This window comes from Nansenia antarctica (assembly GCF_963989245.1).
Source record: "Nansenia antarctica genome assembly, chromosome: 4".
Taxonomy (NCBI): Eukaryota; Metazoa; Chordata; class Actinopteri; order Argentiniformes; family Microstomatidae; genus Nansenia; species Nansenia antarctica.
The window spans coordinates 63166784-63181104 of NC_137689.1; positions in this window are offsets into that span (position 1 = coordinate 63166784).

Below are 14321 nucleotides of genomic sequence, written 5' to 3' on the forward strand. Positions count from 1 at the left end.
TCTCTGATCCGTATAGGAGTACTGGCTTGATGTTGGATTTGAAGAGTCTGATCTTTGTCCGCTGACTGATTACCTTGGAGCTCCAGATGTTCTTTAGTTGGATGTATGAGGCCCTTGCCTTGCTGATTCTTGCTCTGACATCTGCCTCCGTGCCACCCTTCTTGTCTATGATGCTACCTAGGTAGGTGAAGGATTCTACTTCCTCGAGTGCTGTTCCCTCCAGGTTTACTGGGTCTTCGTTGTTTGTGTTGATCTTTAGGATTTTGGTCTTTGCTTGGTGGATGTTGAGGCCTAGTTGTGTTGAGGTGTCTGCCAGTATGTTTGTCTTCTCCTGCATCTGTTGTCGACTGTGGGATAGTAGGGCAAGGTCGTCTGCGAAGTCTAGGTCGTCCAGTTGTGTTGTGAGTGTCCACTGGATCCCGTTTCTCCTCTGTGCCGTTGTGGTCTTCAATATCCAGTCAATGGCCAGGAGGAAGAGGAAGGGGGACAGTATACCGCCTTGCCTTACTCCGGTCTTCACTTGGAAGCTTCGTGTGAGCTGCCCGCTGTGTATGACTCTGCAGGTCACTCCTTCATAGGAGTTCCTCATGATGTTGACAAGCTTTTCTGGTATGCCGTAGTGTCGAAGCAATTTCCAGAGGGTGTTTCTGTGGAGACTGTCAAATGCCTTCTCGTAGTCTACAAAGTTGATGTATAATGGAGAGTTCCATTCCAATGATTGCTCAACTATGATTCGGAGGGTTGCAATCTGGTCTACACATGATCTATTGGGTCGGAAGCCTGCCTGCTGGTCTCTTAGCTGCGGATCCACCACTTTCTTTATTCGCTCGAGGAGGATTCTGTTGAAGATTTTTCCTGGCACTGATAAAAGCATGATTCCTCTGTAGTTGTGGCATTGGCTGAGGTCTCCTTTCTTAGGTATTTTGACCAAGTAGCCTTCTTTCCAGTCTGTTGGCCCTTCCTCTTCCTCCCATATCTTCTCGAACAGGGGGTGTAGCATCTCTACCGAGGTGTCTATGTCTGCCTTCAGTGCCTCGGCAGGGATGTTGTCTGGTCCTGCTGCCTTACTATTCTTTAGTTGTGCAATGGCCTGTTGGATTTCCTGCTTGCTGGGCTTTCCACAGTTGATGACTAAGTCAGTCTCCGCAGGTTGAATGTCCGGGGGGTTATGTGGTGTCGGTCTATTCAGGAGTTCTTCAAAATACTCTGCCCATCCCTCTTGCTGTTGGTCCAGTCTTGTGATGGTCTTTCCTTCCTTGTTTTTGATTGGTCGTTCTGGTCTGCTGAACTTTCCGGACAGTACTGCCGCAGTGTAAAAATAAAAATCTTCCCATTTCACATTCAATTTCGCTGGCACCATGTCTGTGTTGCTCCCTCTTGTATAAGACACGTTTGTCTTTGTGTGAAACAAGCAATGCTGAGTCAGTAAATATCTCTGCTGTAATTCTTCATTGATCTAATCCTGACAGTATTATGGCCAACTGATCTTTACAATATCTACATTTATTTAGACACAATACCACCCCATTAAAATTATATTTTTTATAATTGGGTTCCAATCTTCATTTAATTATACTTTTGTCCTTGTGTTGTTCAAGTCTTAATTTAATAAGTTAAATAATGTTGAGATTTCTTTGCTGAATTGTTGATTCCTGTATTAACTGTAATTTTAAATTACATTTACAAAAGATGTCCATCATTGGATTTCTTGCAGTGCATCAATAGTTCATCAACTTCAACTGGGTTTAGGTTGATGGGTGGTTTAGGTGGGGGGGCCCAAAATGATATTCTGTCATGGGGCCCAGAATCTCTAGCGGCGCCCCTGGCTGTAGCCCTTTGAGATATGAAAAGAGAAGAGTAATAATACTAAGTTGTATTGTTGTGTTAGCATCTTGTGCTACATTGCCGTAGCAATGCCGTAGAATGGTTCAGATAAACAGTACCTTCAGGGGAGGCTGAATGAGGTAGAAATTGGAGGACGAGGCCCCGCGGTGGTGTAGCGGTCTACGCACTGGCCGCTAGTGCATGCTGCCCACCGGGGCCGGGGTTCGTATCCCGGCTCGCCAGATCCAGATAATGGCCGAGGCACACGGGAAGCGGCATATTGGCCGGCCGCTTCCGAGGGGGGGTATAGGAGTATTTCTGGACTAGGATCCGTCGCGCAACACCGCCCCCTGGGGTGCCGGAATAACAGTACTGGGCTCGAGGAGCCAGTCAGCCTAGTCTGCCTGGCGCCCTCCTCTGGGACTGCCGGCCACGGGGTCGGGCGGCGGATCCAATGCAATAGGCAGGGGATAATTGGATGCTAAGTTGGGTTAAATTGGCTACCAAAATTGGGTGAAAAAGGGATCAAATCTGAAAAACAAATTAAAAAAGAAATTGGAGGACGGAGGGGCTCATTGTAATGCATGATATGGAATGTTAGAATAATAGTATCAAACATGTGCATTCTTCATTACATTCCTAGCATTACAATGAACCCGTCCTCCAATTTCTATCTCCACCAGCTTCCACTGAGTTCCCTCTCCACCTTTCGAATAGCCAATCAACATGTTCATTGTACCTCATCATACAGCAAGTTTCATGGCACTGTATGATGTAATGTAATCTAATTAGTCTCCGCTGTATAAAATGCATACCTGTCATGGATACCTGTCATGCATTTAAGATACACTATACAATAACCTATGCTGGGTATCTTTCCTGGGATGGGATTGGAGCGCTGCTATGACCTCACCTGAACTAGAAGAGACGAGATTGAAGCACTGCTATGTAGAAGTGATGGGGGGGGAGAATTCATTGACAGACAGGGTGTTAGAACACACACACACACACACACACACACACACACACACACACACACACATAGGTCTCGGTGACAGAGCAGCTCATTCCAGCTTCTTATTGGAAAATGTAGGCTAGGATAATAACCCTATTTCACTTGGTCAGCAGAGAGAGCTGTATTGTTGAGTTGGGCTGGAATCTATTATATTTGTGTGTGTGTGTCGGGGGGGGGGGATTGCCTGGCCTTTCTGAGGCCTGAGGGGAGTCACCGCAAGCAATTCCATTTCTGTATCGACTGCCCTACAAATACCCTCAGACGGAGGGACGGGTCCAGTCTTGGTGTCTCCGGGTCATTTCCTGATGTAAAGACATTTAGCTGATGTCCATTTGAGTGTGACTATAAACAGAGGTGTTCCAATTGGAAACCCTGATCCATAGCTCAATGCTCTCCTGCTCTGATCAATAATGATAATGACACATAATGAAAAGAAAGCTTGCTGCTGTGACACACACACACACACACACACACACACACACACCACTCACCACACACACTGACAGAGACAGAAGGAACAGAGTGTTCTCTGTAGGGGGTGACACTTACCCCCACTGAGCTCTCTACGTGTGGGCTTTGACACCCTCCATGACGCCCATGGTGCCTCACAGTCAGACTGAAGTACAGGACCGCAGGTTTGGGCCACAACCTCAGCCTAACATTACTTACAGGTACACTGAGAAGAGATGGGATTGGACACCTAAAGATAAACATAGCTAAAAGGTTGTCTAAACTAGACTAAAGGAGAGGTGCTCTGCAGTCACAATGCCAACTAGGGGGGCATTCCATTAATGTCGCTAAACAAAAATCCAGGCTTATTTTTGAGAGATTTTTTCTTGCGAAACTCAAAATAAACCTGCATTTTCTTTTAGCAATGTTAATGGAACATTTGACATCTGGTAGATATTGCTAGAGTTGGCTCGGACGCAGCGGATAGAAATTGGGTTGAGATTTGACTGTGTATTGCAGTATCCATCTGTCTGACTCATTCCTTCACTGCAGTGTGTTTAACGTTGCAGCAGCGTTGCAAGTACGTCCCAAACCCGCCATCTGTCCCTCTGTTGTTCCCTGTACTGTTGGCATCGTTGGAGTCTGACTCAACAACAACAACAACAACCCCCCCTCCCCAGATTCACACACACACACACACACACACACACAAACACACACACCTACCCCGACCCCGCATTGGCTGAAATGAAACAACATCTAGAATGGAAGGTACTGTAAACGTCAGGGGACACCAAACCTCCCCACAAAATGGCACTCCTATGTATTTCCTGCAAGTGCGTAAGATAGTCAACCATTTGCAAGAAGTAGTATACTGTTTGGAAATGAGAGCATTTCTGAGCCGGAGAAAGAAATGCTCTGCGTTCCAATTATAACCCAGCTTCAAAGCCCTGGAGACAGAGAGGCTTCTCCCTGTTACACACTCTGGCAGCCACCAGGACGTACTGTATGCCTGTGTAGCCTGTGTACTGTATGCCTGTGTAGAAGATGTAGGCCATGCTGAGGGAGGACAAGGCTGGATCAGGAGAGACCACCGTATCTACAGAGCCGGGTAGGGTACGGCCTCCTGCCTGCAGCATCACCGTTATCACCATCATCATCATCATAATCATCATCATCCGTATCGTCACCATCACACGACTGTTGTCATGGCTGTTACTGGGAGCTCAGCGTCATATCCGGCGTGATGTTACAACGGACGTCAAACTGCAGCTTGTGTGTGTGTGTGTGTGCGTGTGTCTATGTGGTCTTGGCGTGAGAGTAATCATTACTGGGGAAATGGAGAAGGCGCTGCATGGTGCCGGTAGGTACTGTAGGGGGGGTATGACAAACGTGTTGTTAGCTACCGCGGCGCTGGTTAACTCTCCTGGGGTGAGGACCACAGCTCTGACTCAAACCCTGGCTAACTGTCTTGGCAGGGGGAGATGGGCATCAGGCAGGGCTCCTGTGGGGCTAGACTCTCTGCTCTGTGTGTGTGTGTGTGTGTGTGTGTGTGTGTGTGTGTGTGTGTGTGTGTGTGTGTGTGTGTGTGTGTGTGTACTGTATGTGTGCTTGTATGTAGTATCTGTGGGAGGTGGCTTTTAAACGCTTCGTTGAACAATCCACATCCACCACTGTGCTTTTCTCCCCCTGCCGCTTTCCTCCTCTTCCCCTCCCACTCCTTCACCATGCCTCCCACCTCTCTTAATCCTATTGTGTTCCCTCCCCCTCTACCTCCTCTCTCTCTCTCTCTCTCCCCCTCCCTCTCCCTCCTCTCTCTCCCTCCCCCTTCTCTCCCTCTGCTCCCCCCCCCCTTCTCCTCTTCTCTCTGACATAGAAAGCAGCTCACATTAGAGCCCTCTACATCCTGTGCAGGGTCAGGGGTTTCCTGTTTCCTAGCAGGCCGGAACAAAGACTGAATAATGGATGGAGACATCCGTGAAGCTTCCTGTCAGAAACGTGTTCTGTCGTATGACATGTTCACACAGATCTATAATTCATAGAGCAACTCAGGGGTTCCCTTCCACATGTTAGATTATCATAACTGCCCTATTATACTCTCAACGTTCTATGTCTGGAACAACACGTGTTGAACAGTGGAATGGCATTCATATTTGTGTTTGACGATAAGATTGTTCATTTAAATATCATTCATACTATATACTGTACAGTGCATAGGAACAAGGAGGATTGGAAACTGGTCATTTGACACCAAAGAGAGAAAGATAATATTAAACTGGACACCTTTGCTTCCGACTATACCAGGAAGAGGTATTCCAGAGTGTAATTTGAGACGTGCAGGGGGAAGACCTCAATGGCTGCCTGTCAACAAGGTGTAATAGTGATGCATGGTGTGTGTGTGTGTGTGTGTGTGGTGTGTGTGTTTGTTTGTTTGTGCGTGTGCGTGTTTATGTGTGTGTGATGCCTCAGTCTGTGTCAAACACTGTACTTGTCCACTCTCCATTCACACGCTGTTGACGAGCTCCCCTGTGGCTCAAGAACTAGCAAGGCTGTGGGTTCAATTTCCTCTGTGACCAAAACAAATATATCCTCTGTACCGCCAGTGACTTTGGATAAACGTGTTAGCTAAATGGCATATAGTCTATTCTATTATATATTACAACACATTCTTACTGTAGTAGACATGAGATATACAGATGTACAGTATATGTTCAATCTACTCTATTCCATCTTTGTTACCATCCAACAACTGCTACTATTATGTAATAACATAGTAATAACTTACCTACTACTATTGTAACTGGAGATATATCTACACAATAATATTCAGTAATCTTTGATCTCTGTAGGGATCTATAATAACAACATTCTCTCGGATTAGACACTAAGAAAAGCCCAAATAACCCCACAAGCTCACTCCTGGTGAAGTAGTGTTAGCTAGCGTTAGCAGTGTCGTTAGTGGGAGCATTAGCTAGTGTTATCAGGAGTGTTAGCTAGCATTAATGGGAGCGTTAGCTTGTGTTAGTGAGAGCATTAGCTAGTGTTATCGGGAGCGTTAGCTAGCATTAGTGGGAGTGTTAGCTAGTGTTAGTGGGAGTGTTAGCGGGAGCGTTAGCTAGTGTTAGTGGGAGTATTAGCTAGTGTTAGTGGCAGTATTAGCTAGTGTTAGTGGGAGTATTAGCTAGTGTTAGTGGGAGTGTTAGCTAGTGTTAGTGGGAGTATTAGCTAGTGTTAGTGGGAGTATTAGCTAGTGTTAGTGGGAGTATTAGCTAGTGTTAGTGGGAGTGTTAGCGGGAGCGTTAGCTAGTGTTAGTGGCAGTATTAGCTAGTGTTAGTGGGAGTGTTAGCGGGAGTGTTGTATAGCGGTAGTATATGTCTCAGGGGGAGCAGTTAAGATAACCTGAAGAGATGGGTCTTCAATCTCCAACGGATGATTGGGAGTGATTCTGCAGTTCTGACAGCCGTGATCCAGGGCTGTTAGTAGACATACAGCCAGGCTTACAGTTTGTGTGTGTGTGTGTGGGGGGGGGGGGGGGGGGGGAGAACTGGCAGTGAGGTAGTACCCTGTTGGTGTCACCAATATAGTGTTGTTATTACTGTAATGGGTTTGCAGGGAGCTACCCTAGCGGAGCGACAACATTTCTCTCTCTGACACGTCTGGTCAGGCGGAGAGCTGCAGTAGAGAAATGGAGGAGAGGAGGGAGTCTGGTGATTCATTTAGATACCATCAACTCAGGACAGGAGGGAAGTGATTGCTTGAAATCTACTTAGTGTGCCACTGCCAAAGCTTCAGGGGTAATATCTATTTGGCTTTATCTGGGTAATGACTGAAAACATTGTATTACGGGGTTTATTTTAGCTTATTTTTAAAAAGCTTTGAAAAACCCAAAATCAATGCGGTTTTGAGTAAACAGGATGATTCATCTTAAGGTACAGTAATCAATCTTAAAAATGAACAGGCCATTACCCAGTGCTGCCCAAATGGTTTTCTAAACAAGATGAGGAGAATGTGGAGGTCATTCTGAACAAATACAACAGAAACACAAGCAGGTAAATACAAAGGCTAGACTCTTAACATCACGCCATTGAAGTTGAGATTTAAAACGGTTACGGTTAGGTAAAGGTTAAGGTTTAGGGTTTATTATAGGGTTAGGGTTTAGAGTACGGTTTTTGGTTGGGTTAGGGTTAGGGGTTAGGGTTTATTGTAGGATTAGTGTAGGGTTTTGGGTCGGGTCAGGGTTAAGGGTTTAGGGTGAAACCTATTAACTACTGTACCTCTCTCAACAGCCACTAGCAGTGAACCAGATGCTAAATGATGTGGATGGATAAACAGGGAGATTGATAAATCAATTTAAGTGATCGTAATGAAAAGCCAGGAGGTGCTTAGATCATCCTCAGGTTACGAGGCCTGATCTGAAACGACCTCTGCTGCTGGGTGGTCATTAAAAAGAGAAGTGTGTGTGTGTGTGTGTGTGTGTGTGTGTGTGTTTGTGTGTGTGTTTCACCAATGAAAGCCTTTTATGAACTGCCCAGGCGTTGAGATGGGAATAGCCGTCCGCTATATGCAACCTGGCCATTCCTCCTCTCTCTCTCTTTCTCCATCGTTTCCCTTTGTCTCTTCATCTCTGTCTCTTTGTGTTTCTCCATTTCTCTCTGCGCCCCTCAGGCCCTCTCTCGCCAAGTTCACCAGCCCTCCTCGCTCTCTCCTCTCTCACTCTCTCCTCTTCTCTCTGTTGCATTTCACTCATCTGTTGTGAAATATTACCCAGGGTGCACAGGGATGTCTTTCATGTCAGTACAACACCATCTCAGGAGTCCCATCAAGCTGCTAGCAGCGCTGGCAGGGTTTATAAACACACACCATCAATGTGTGTGTGTGTGTGTGTGTGTGTGTGTGTGTGTGTGTCACCTTCCCCCAGTGACACCTAGCTCGCCACATAATTAAATCAGAAATGGCCGATGTCAGGCAGGAGCAGAACCAAGTAGAACGACATATACAGTATTCTTTATTTCTCCCCATCTCTCTTTCCTTTTCTCAGCTTCTCAACCCCCTCTCACCCCCCCTCTCTTCTCTCTGCCTCTCACTCCGCTCTCTCTCTCCCCGCTCTCTCTCTGTCTCTCACCTAACCCCCTCTCTCTCTCCCTGCCTTTCACCCCCATCTCTCTCTCTCTGCCTCTCACCCACCCCTCTCTCTCTCTCTCTCTCTACCTCTCACCCCCCCTCTCTCTCAGCCTCCCCCTCCCTTCTCTCTCACTCCACTGCACCCTGGCTGGCCTTTAACAAACCACGCTGAAGATTTAGAACTAGGGCGAATCTCCACCCGACCAAAGATAATTCCATTTCAATTATACATCCCTCTGTTGTTGTGTATTTACTGGGAAACAGGTTCAATTTAGAACGGCCTTTTGTCACCAGCCTCGAGGATGAGGATGAGGGAAAGTGACAGTATGCTTGTGAAAACATGATACTCTACTGTAAACCGTCAACAGTAGTGGACCACTTTCACCTCTACAATGGTTGAATTATTTGCAGTAGACACAATGGAATGTTGGAAAAAATGAGTTGTGTTCATTCTGAATGCATCAGAATTCTCTATTCTTAGAAAGAGTCTCAAGAGTGTTCTTGGTTTGTCCTCATTTTGAAGGACTTGAGTTGATACCATTAACCCAGTTTACTTTGTTAATAATCATTTTCAAGAATATTACAGAACATGGGCCATTTTAGACAAGCTGCACTCCTTCATGTCCAATGGCTCAGGGTATTTGCTCAGGTATGCATGCATGTCCATGCATTTGTATACTGTGTGCGCATGTGTGTGTGTGTGTGTGTGTGTGTGTACCAGCCTGCCAGAGAGATGATGATGATGATAAGCCCATAAACAGCATCATCATGGGCAAACATTTGCTCAGCATCTCTAATGCAAATAACCCAACGTGTGGAAGAGGGAGAAAGCTCTCTCCTTCGATTGTGATTGTGCAATCGTCTCATGTTACATGAAACAATTATCTGATGGAGAGACGTCAGAGGTGGGTGTGTGTGTGTGTGTGTGTGTGTGTGTGTGTGTGTGTGTGTGTGTGTGTGTGTCAGAGTGCAGTCCATCATTGCTGCGGTGAGTGCCTTTGTGCCTGTCCATCACTCTCGTTTTCCACCTGCCCACACTGGTATCAGTCAGAACTAGTCAGAACCAGTACCTCTCACCCGCTGCCCAGTTCAGACCAGCCTTGAGGAGGGCAAACCACTTACAGAGTGTGGGTTGATAAAAGCGACCATGGATGGAGTGGAGGCTCTTTGATGACTACTCTGGCCTGATTATGACATCATCAAAAGGGGCCTGTGTAGTTTGCAGGTGCTTCTGTCTCTGAGAGCCTTGATGATATAAAAGCCTAGTGAGTGTAGGAAGAGCTGCACTCAGTGGATACTAACATATAATGAGCGTGAGGCCCTGAGGTGTCTGAATGGGTTCCCGTCTGTGATTGCGTATGATCCGTGTGTTGTTGTGTTCCAACTTTTCCATCCCATGAGGCTGTTTGTGCGTCAGTGTGTTTGTTGGGATGAGTCAGTACTTGTTTGCGTGTGTGTGTGTGTGTGTGTGTGTGTGTGTGTGTGTGTTCAGTATGCATGAGATCCACTATCGTGTTGGGTGTGTGTGTGTGTGTGTGTGTGTGTGTGTGTGTGTGTGTGTGTGTGTTCAGTATGCATGACATCCACATCCAGAACACAACACTGGAACAGTTTGCATCTGTTTCACTACCGTGTCACGGGGACTTACAACAGAATCATCCCAGGTGGTCCATGCAGTATCTGTGACAACACTGGCCTACTCTATATTGTAATCTTCTGCCATAGACTGAAGACCCATCTCTTCAGGCTACACCTTAACTGTCATAATAAAAAATCTTTTTATTACCTTCTTCTAGCACGATGACTTCCAATGGCCCCAGGCTTGAGCATAGATGACTTTTTCCTGCTATGACTGGTGGATAGATGATTCACTTACTTAGTCAAATGTATCTATTATAAGTCGCTTTGGATAAAGGCGTTTGCTAAATGCTAAAAATGTAAATGTAATCTCTAATATAGCGACTAAAAGAGGAACAACTCATGGTCAAAGCCTTGCTGGGCTAGAACAAAAGCATGCGTCCCTCTGGGTCACTGATACCAGGATTATAGAACACAGGATAGGAAGTAGTTCATGGTGTGCATAGACTAACCCTACAGTACATCCGCATGCTGATCTGACTGTCGGCACTGGAAGAGACAGGTCAATAAATCATTTGAGCTCATGTCCTGTCACAACAGCATGGCTAAGCTAGTTAAGACCGAGATCTTAACACTAGGGCAGACGTTACGTTACGTTAATAGAGAGATCTAAACACTAGAGCTGAGGTTAATATCTGACAGAGGAGGATATAGTTAACTCACTAACTGCCAAATAATTCTACCTAAAGTGCTTTATGTGGTATTTGGCAACAGAATGAATAGAATTATTTGGCAGTTAGTGAGTTAATGTGAATGAAGTGGGAATGAATCATTAAATCACTACATTTTAGTGATGGTGAATAAAGGCATCCGTGGCACTCTAGAATGTTGACAATTTCCACGACTTAATTCAACCTCGGCACTGAATCAGTTAATCTCTCCATGTCATCAGTCCCTGTCATCAGCTGGCCTGGTTGAGAAGAGAGGAGATCAGAGTGACGATGTTGTCACCATGACTGTGTCTCTGTTGATGCTTCAGGACTGTAGGGGAATCTCAGCCAAGCTACAGACGTCAGTTCGCTTGAAATCTTGAAATGTGTCAACTTATTTACATAACATGGGGGGGGGGGGGGGGAGGCTGGTGGAGGTAAAATCGGAGAATGGGCTCATTTTAATGCATGGAATGGAATCAGGAATGGTATCATGTGTTTGATACCATTCCTCATTCCATACCATGCATTACAATGAGCCTATCCTCCGATTTCTACCTCCACCAGCTTCCCCTGAGTTACACCAATTCAATGTTACTAAACCATGAGAGAAAGTGCTAATTTCAGGAAAATAAAAAGACAATTGGAGAGCAGAAAATATTAGAGTTATTGCAGGCTGCTCTAAGCCCCTGCGTGTATGATGAAGGCTAGATCAAACACACAGACACACACAGACACACACGCATGCACGCACGCACACACGCACATACACACACACACACACACACACACACACACACACACACACACACACACACACACACACACACACACACACTCCAATAGCCAAAACATTTTTCACAGATAAACTCCTCCAAAAAAGTTCAGAAACGTTATTTCGGTCGATTATTCCTCCCCTTTAATAATACTAATTGGTATTGTATTTGATATCGTTGGTAAGCCTGATTAGTCACCTTTACAACTTGTAAGGAGCATGCATTCGTGGAATGAGCAGCACAGCTAATCGTGTGGGTAGCGGCCCAATTTTTTTTTGCCAAAATCCCCTGCAATATTCTTCTGGTATTCACTCTCTTTTTGAGCTTCAAGTGCTGGCAGGTGTATGCCAGTCACAGGTGTGTGATCCCATATCTCCAGAATCTAGGTCTAGGACCTAACTCCATCCTCCAGGATGACAACGCTCACCCCCACAGTGCCAGGATCATCAGAGTACCTAGAGTGGAGAGGATGGAATGGCCTGCCGTGAGTCCAATTGAACACTTGTGGGATCAGCTTGGGCATGCTGTACGTGCCAGAGTGACCAACGCAACCATGTTGGCTGACTTGCGGCAAATCCTGGTTGAGGAATGGGATGCCATCCCACAGCAGTGTGTGACCAGGCTGGTGACCAGCATGAGGAGGAGGTGCCAAGTTGTTGTGACTGCGTATGGATCTTCCACAGACTACTGAGGTCCCTGACAGTGTAAAATGAATAAAGTGTAAAAATGGCCAATATGTGTTGTTTTTTCCTTATTACTGTGGGAGAGTGCAATCATCCAATCCACCAAGCAACACAAAACGAGAGTGAATACCAACAGAAGAATATTGCTGGGGATTTTGGCCTCTACCCACACGTTTAGCTGTGTTGTTCATTCCACTAATACATGATCCTTACAAGTTGTACCTCGTTGTAAAGGTGACTATTCAGGCTTTCCAACGATATAAAATACAATACCAATTGGTATTATTAAAGGGGAGGAATAATCGACCAAAATAACGTTTCCAAACTTTTCTTGAGGAGTTTATATAAACAGATAAACCTATTATGTCATCAGCCTGTACTGCAACATTGATGCAACACTGATACAGTATTTGGAAACCACGTTTAATCCTTTACACAGCCTTAGAAATAAATCAAAATGATAAGCCCAAGTGCATATTCGCTGTGAGATGTGAAAGTAAAACTAGAGAGAGCACAATGCTAGCTTCATCAGAATGAGTTTCACATCCCAACACACCCTAGTCCCTGACACACACAAGTTTTTTTGTCATATGCACAGGATTCAGTTGTATCAGCCATGCTAATTACACTGCAGTCACACTCCCTGTGTGTGTGTGTGTGTGTGTGTGTGTGTGTGTTTGTGTGTGCCTGTGTGCCTATGTGCCTGTGTGTGTGTGTGTGTGTGTGTGTGTGTGTGTGTGTGCGCGTGTGCGCATGTGAAGGTACTGATGATGAACTCAGGAACGTCTCGGTGGCAGCTGGAACAGTGCTCTCTGAGCGTCTGTGCTGCCTGCCTGGGATGCCTGATTTGATTACTGGCCTCCGTTCTGCATGTGATTGCGTTGGGATTGCATCTCAGTAATCAGATGCATAGAGTTGAGAGGGAAATTTATTCAGTTGATGGAATAGAGTTCTTCTTAGGATATTTGGAAGGGAAAAGTACATTACGGTTTTGTATTGTATTCAAACGCCTGTGGCACTATAGGCTCATGCATGAAATCAAGGACTCAAATATAGAGAGATAGCAAAAAGGATAAATTAAAGTTAGATTGTCAGTCTCAGTCATTTAGCCAAGGGTTGACAGCATACAGTACAATGTGTTAGTCAGTCATGATGTCATATAAACTGTAGGCCTATGCTTTATATTAAGTCTGCCATTTAATGTTAAATGTGGTGGAATGTCTAGGGTTACCACATACACTTAGTATTCGGTGAGACCCTGCACAAATAGGCACGTACACAATGTTCTATTTACTTTTTTTAATGGTTCCAAGCATGGCACTCTGCTTCTAACAAACAGAGCGCCTGATTCAGAGTGACAAGCATACATTTATACTTTCAATACCCGCCCAGGGTGGGTCTTCACATTATTCCTCTCTGCTTTTCAACTGTAAAACCGTTGGGTAATCTTACACAGTTGGGTCTTGTGACACGGACATCTTCCTCATATGCCTTATCAGCAATACTACATCCCCATGTCTGGCTTTCAGCACAGTTCCTACTTTGTAAGCAATAGGACATAACACTTCTACTTCTCTGTTTTATCAGTCTACTCAAGCCATAAGCAAAGGTCACATGGTTGTTATGGACACATGATTAATGTTTACGTGATGATTAATGTTTACGTGATGATTAATGTTTACGTGATGATTAATATTTACATGATTAATGCTTACTTGATTAGTATTATTAACATTATCAACACTTACCAGCATTTCATAGTACAGATACTTATTGAGCCATTACATTAAACGTTGCCATATTTCAGTTGTCATCATTTCAAGTGTAAAAACTGTGTCAGTGAAAGCATTTAAACTATTAGGGATGGTATGAGAGAGAACAGACCGCAAGAAAACACACACACACACACACACACACACACACACACACACAGACATACAATAATAATAATAATACCATGCCTGCACTCCATAGACAATTGTGCAATTGTATTACAGCTAAGAAATAAATTAAATTAGATATTGAAACATGATGGAGTATGTTCTGGCCAGTCCTCTCTTATGGGAGTTTTACTAGTCATGCTGGATTAAATCTCTCCCTCTCTCTCTCTCTCTCCCCCATCCCCTCTCCTCTCCTCTCTCTCTCTCTCTCTCTCTCTGTTTC